Source organism: Wolffia australiana, chromosome 7 (assembly GCF_029677425.1).
Source record: "Wolffia australiana isolate 7733 chromosome 7, ASM2967742v1".
NCBI lineage: Eukaryota > Viridiplantae > Streptophyta > Magnoliopsida > Alismatales > Araceae > Wolffia > Wolffia australiana.
Genome location: NC_135841.1, coordinates 14,531,452 through 14,538,115, shown reverse-complemented (window position 1 = coordinate 14,538,115; position 6,664 = coordinate 14,531,452). Strand labels below are relative to the sequence as shown.

Genomic DNA, 6,664 nt, shown 5'->3' with positions numbered 1-6,664 from the left:
TCAAATTCTGACTCTCTCCTCGCATTCTCTCCCACTCTCCAATTCTCCCTCATCATCTCATTTTATAACACTATCTAATTCTCCTTTGCCCTCCTCTACTGTCTATATCGCTCTCCCATCTTTTTAAATTTTTAACATCTAGTTCTCCTCCCTACTCTCATTCTCCCTTACTCTCCAATTCTGCCTATCCCCTCTCATTCTCCCCCACTCTCTAATTCTACTTCGTTCCTCTCATTATCTCCTACTCCCTAATTACCCCTCATTCTCTCTTACCCTTTGTTACTCTCTAATTCTCCTTCCCCACTCATTCTCTTTTACTCATTAACTCTACATTTTTCCTCTCGAATTCACCCATCTGTCATTCTCTCTCAGTGAATTCTATGCTTCTGTCATTCTACCTCAGTGATCGGTTTATTTATTGGTTATATTCATTGTATCCCTTACTTTCTTCAGAGTTTAAAACATAGTTCAACATCATGCGATGCCGTATTAATCAATCATTGCTTACCAAATTTTGCCTTTAGAAACATGAACCCACCCGGAGGCAGTGGCCCAACCCAAGACAGATCTGGATGGGGAGCTATAGGTCCTAAACATACGGACACAAGAACTTCTCGTGCCGTACAGAGTCACCTTCATTCGAATCGTTCAGTCATCATTGACTACTTCGAACACATGAAAGATGGATACTATGCATGCTTAGTGTGCCGGGAGATGAACCCGTACAATAAGAGAAAAGCGATAAAGCGGTAGGCCGACAAAAGCACCGACGTATTTTGGCGACATTTCAAAGTGATGCAGGACGATGTCGGGGACGTCGTCTGGTCGACATCGAATATGATTGTTCAGTGCCGATAAAGGATGTAGTATCGGATGACGGCGGTGTCGTCGTCCGACGATTAGCCAAACGGCTATGTAACTACGATGCGAGATGAGGGTCCTTCGTGTCGTACTTGCAGACTCTGACTCAAGGGAGGCGCTGAGCTCCTAGCTTGGACGGGTCATCGAGTGACGGTGACAATGGCCTCTCGAACCTCGTCGGAGCGACGAAGGCGTCTACGACCGAACGAATTCAATCCATTGGGCTCGCACGTAACGGACGTACTCGTCCGTACCGGTAAGACACTCGAATACATAGTTTTCTCTTGTTTAACCTCACTCACCTACCTAGCCCGAGCACGGTGGAGTCAGAACGAAAATGCACTGCAAGGAGTAAATAAACAAGCGACGGGAGTACGGCGTATCTCGACGGCGGGGCTCGTAGTGCGGTGATTCGTCGACGATCGGCGGTCGGAGCAGGTTCGATGAAGGGCGCCAGACAGACCACGGCAGCTCGATGGTAGTGGAGGGAGTTCGAGCTTCTCGTAAAGATGGGACGTTGAGGAGGGCGCCGGTGGCGGCCGCATCGGCAGTCAAGCCAGTGGGCGGAAGCGCCGGACAATCGAGCGGTGCGACATCAACAAAGGGGGGCCAGATTGGTCGATTAGATGGAGCGGATCGTTTAGACTGGGTAATCCGATCGACAGGGGTCGGTCGGACCGGTCGGCTCAATCGGACGATTCGGGTGGAACTGGGTGGTCGATCGTTTGGCTACCTTGAGGGGGAAGGGGGGGGGGGTTAGATCGGTTGCATGGTCGATCGACCACAAACGAATGGGACAGTCGACCAGTAGAAGGTCAACCCATCCACAGGTAGGTCTGGTTGCGGATCCCAGGCGGCGGCCAGACGAAGCGATCAACGGGATCGCGGGCTCGAGCGGCGACGAGTCTGGAGGGGTGTAGACGCCAGAGTCAGGGTCCTCCGGCGTCAGCGAACGTGGGTGACGGGCGCGGCCGCACGGGCCGACGACGTGGCGGCAGATAGCAGCGGTCGCAGCTGAGCACACATACGGCGGCATCGTCGGCTTTCGTAGGGGGGACGGTGACGTCGAGCTGCACCAGAGAGGGGTCATTTCCCTCTTCTTCCTGCTTCTTCCTCTTCCCTTCTCCTTCTTCTTCTCCTCTTCTTCCTTCTCTTTATGTTCTTGTCAAACGAGGAAGGAGAACAGTCGCGTGTTCGACGAAATGCCTGAATGAAAATACTGGTCTGAGAATATTAGGGCGCCCACCCTTTCCCTTATAAGATTGGGGGGGGGGGGGGGGGGGGGGGGGCCCCCAATTGGCCAAACGGGGTCCTTTGGGAAGCCCTTATAAATGGGCTCCCCTTTACAAAACAAGACGAGAATGATGGGGAATAAGGGGAAATAAAGAAGAAGATAGGGGAAGAACAAGGGGAAGAGGGGGAAAAAAGAGAGACCCATCCCCCCCCATGGTAAATCAACAAAAAGACAAACGTCGCGGGTGCGACGAAACACGACGAAACGGCGAATGAGAACGGGATAAAAGCAAAACACGAAAGAAAGATACACGAAAAGTGGGAAAGATAACCGGAGCAAAATTACCCGGCCTTCAACGTCGCGGGCGCGGGGCGCGAATGACATCGATGCATTCCTCGATGGCGTGCGCCATCACAAAGCTTGCCATCCAGCTCGTCACATGGAGCTTAAGGGCGAGGTGTCGGAAGACATCGGACAAATTGCAAAGCAAACAACAGGGATAACCAAGCCAACGAAGGCCGATGAGGGGGCATATGTCGGAGGAAACGAAGAATGCCATTGCACGGTTTATATGCATGACTGACTCACCGTGGAGCATTGTTCAGAATCTCGCCTTTAAGGAGATGTGGCGTTACGCGACACTTCTCGACTTGGATCCTCCAAGTGCGAAGGTCTTTAAGCAGTGGACCATCTAAATGCATGGTCGCATGAAACAATATGTGAAGCTGTGGGAGAACGTGGACTGAGTGTCACACATCGTAGATGCATGGACGGCTGAGAACAGAACTGGACTACTAGGCATCACCGTCCATTGGGTGGACGACAAATGGGTGTACAGAGAGTGGGTACTTGCTATCTAAGAGATCGTCGGCAAGCACGATGGGGAAAACATGGCGTCCATCATTCTCCAGGCCCTAGAAGAATTATGTCTACGTCCGAAGGTCAGCATTCAGCGTCAAATTTATCTTATTAATTAAACTTGTGATTTTACATGTGGCCAGTACCTATGTAGTTCTACGATGTGACTATTGACAATGCCACGGTGAATAAGAGGATGTTAGCATTGATGGCGAGAAAGATAAAGATCGTTAACCCGACGTTTAGCACCAGAAGGCATGTCCTATGTGTTGCACACATTCTGAACATTGTTGTGCAAGCGACAATAAAAAGCTTATGTATTCCTTCGGCCCAAGCAGTAGAGCCCGAAGAAGGCGACGTGACCAGGACAGCAGACCACAATGACATCGATCAGGATAACGAATTTGGAGATATGTTCTCAGCATCTGACGACAATGAGGGAGCATGCCGTCTGTTATGTTTGGGTGATGAAGTTGTAGAGGTGCAGACACTAGTGCGCACTCTTCAGAGCTCTATGCAACGTAGAGAACATTATAAAAAGGCATGTGAAGACGACCCCGAAGTTGAGGACTCCAACATGGTCGTCTTAAACTGTCCGACCCAATGGAACAACACGTACGCTATGTTAGCAACCGCCGTGAAGAAGCGTGACATAATTGATGAAGTGTCGAAGGCTTTTGGCAGGAAGGGGATGGCGACACAGATGTCAAAGGACGAGTGGAGTTGGTGAAAGAGTTTTGTCGCATCCTTGGACGTTTTGCCGTATCCACTGATCATGTTTGCAAGATAGTGACGCCGGCGATATGTGATGTATTATATCTCATAAACGGTCTGATAGAACACATGAAGGAAGTGGTCTAGCAAATCGAAAATGGCAATTTCTTCACGCGCGTACGACGGTTGCATGAAGGAGATCGTTCCAACATAGCGCAAGTATGTAAGGCGATGCATTGCAAACTTGCACAGTATGCAGAGATCTTGTGGGCGAATGAGGCAATCACCGCCGCGTCATTGATGGATCCATTCCACAAAGGGTCAATGCTCTGCCCGAGCGTCCGAGAAGCAATCATCGCATACGTACGGTCCTTATTACTATGTGACTCGACGAGGCATGAACCGAGAGGGGACGCTGATGAGGGGCACTCAAGAGGTAAAGAATTAGACTCCTTGCTTCAAACCATTATGCAGAAAGTCCAACTGGCACGTGCGTTAATGATAACATGCAAATTAATATACTTAATTACTGAATTATACATTCTATTTATGTGTTTTAATGGTCATATTTGCATGTTATCATGATAAAATACATTGAAATCAGTTAACATGTCGTTTTTCTATTATTTCATATTTTTTTATCATTTTTTACATGGAATTTGACATTGTTTCAGTGAAGAAATATTTTTACATGATTTTATTTGCTTGGTTTAAGGTCAGTAAATCATCTCCTGATTTTTCTGAAAATTTCCCATATTTTTATGAATTTTTCTGAATTTTTCTGACCATTATTTAGGCAAGAAATGATTTTTATTTAATTAAATAATATATTGATTATTTATTTTGCATTTTAAATGCATTTAAAATGAATGTCCACGTCATTCGCCGAAATTGAGTGAATGAAGGGATATATTAATTAAATAAAAAAGGAGAGAAGAGAGGAGAGAGATAGGAAAAGTCAAATAGAGTGATTAAAAGAGAGAGAGAGAGAAAAGCGGAAGAGAGAGGAGAGAGAGTAGAGCGGCTAGAGAGGAGAGAGAAGAAAAGATATTTAATAGGAGGAGAGAGATTTGAAAAGTCAGAAAGTGCGGCCGACGCGGACAACGAGGGTGCACGTGTCCCGAAACACGGAAAGCGAGAAAATCAAGCCCAGCCAATAGGAAATTCCGATTTTTTAGAGAAAATAAAAGAGATCCAACGGCCCACATTTGATCTCACTAAAACTGCGATATCTTGAAATCTACAACTCCGATTGGGCTGAAATTTTGAGGGCAGGTTCGTCTTTTCCTCCTCTACAATCTGGACGGTTGGATCTTTAAATAGAGGTCAGAAAAAAGGCAAAATTCACTTTTGGAGGCTCTCCCCAAGAAATTGGCCAGGAAGGACACAGGAGGCATTCTGGAAGTCGTCAGATCTGGATCTCTTTATCAAATTTGTAAGTTTCTGAATTGTATTTGATCATCTTCTAGAACGATTCGAAAATGCCTTGGCATGGGCGAAATGTACATGCCCTAGATTCATGTTTTGAATGCATCAGCACTTCTTTTTGATTTGGATTTGAGATCTGACTTTTGATAATTAATTCTTAATCATTTTAGGACATTTCTGCTTCATTACATTTTTAATTTAGGGTCGAAATTGGGGCTTTCCCCAATTTCTTCACTTTCTCTCTCTAGGTTAATTTGATTTGTTTCTCTCTCTATATTTTGGTTTTTATTTTTTAGGAATTTAATTTAATATATAAAAAACCCAAAAATAAAATTTGAACCGAAAATTCATCCATTTTGAACTCCAATTCAAAAATCACTTTCTTGATTATTAATTTCCCAATTTTAATTCTGAAAATTATTATAAATTTTATTAAATTGGGAAATTAATAATTTATATTTTTATGAGCTTAAAATAATAATAATATTCTTATCTGGAATTATCTGACCGAAATCAAAATTAAGTTTTACTTAATTTTGATTATTTTAAGAATATTATTTAATATTAATTGAATTAAATATTGCAAAATTCAAAATTACTTGACTTGATTCATAAAAATTGTTTGAAAATTCTGAATTGTTGCCTCCTTGCGGATCGACCCCTTGCTTGCTCTATATTCTTATTTAGTAATTAAGGGAATTATAAATTTATTGCATAAGTCTAAAAAGTGCAACGACCACGTAATTTTACGTGATTTTTCGGCTTATCAGTTAACGAGGTCGACGTGGGACGAGTTCAACCAATACCTAACGGAGGTCGTGCCTTATGAGGGTGTGTTCACTCAACTATCTTGGCGGGCCAACACAGGGGTGAAGCGTTTCCCCTTACTTGCAACCATTACGAGGGAGTTGTTGTCTGTATGTGCGACAAGCGCTCCTGCCGAGCGCATGTTCTCGGTTGATAACGCTACTGTCACGTATAAGAGATCACGTCTGTCACTGATAAACATCGAAACACTCATCACTGTGAAGTGTTGGCTCCGTGCGGACAACAAACGATGGTACACTGACGTTGAACTGGATTCGGATGGTGATGATGGACAAGATGGTGTGGTGACATGTGCTCGAGGTACACATCAATTAAATGAACTACATTTTTTCCATTTTTTCGTAATCATCGTTATTTTATTTCTTATCTTTTTTCTACACAGGTGATGACCAAGTAAGCACAAACCTCTGACAGAGGCGTGGGGATATTCCTAGGGGAAGGGTGTTTTTTAACAGAGCCAATGTCCTATATATTTAGTGAATTTTGCTAAAACTTTAGACTTAACCATGTATATAAATTTATAATTTTATTTACTGAATTTTGTAACATTTTCCTCAAAATTTTTGAATCCCCCTAAATTACTATGAAGATTCAAATTAGAAATTAAATGTAACAATTCATATAAAAATAAATACACCTCTTCACTATTTTCTAAATCTTTATATCTGTCATTACTATATTTCTCTATCCTATCCCATATATAATCTTAATATCACTCAAAATAAAGAATCATTATAATTA

The 6,664-nt window shown here is 43.7% G+C and overlaps 1 long non-coding RNA gene across 1 annotated transcript; it reads left to right on the top strand.

Annotated features, from left to right (window-relative positions):
- Positions 1-4,602: 4,602 nt before the first annotated feature.
- LOC144705775 (uncharacterized) lies at positions 4,603-6,433 on the top strand. The gene is made up of 3 exons (XR_013582104.1): positions 4,603-5,102; positions 5,866-6,223; positions 6,306-6,433. It is a non-coding gene; the product is annotated as an uncharacterized LOC144705775 (long non-coding RNA).
- Positions 6,434-6,664: the final 231 nt, after the last annotated feature.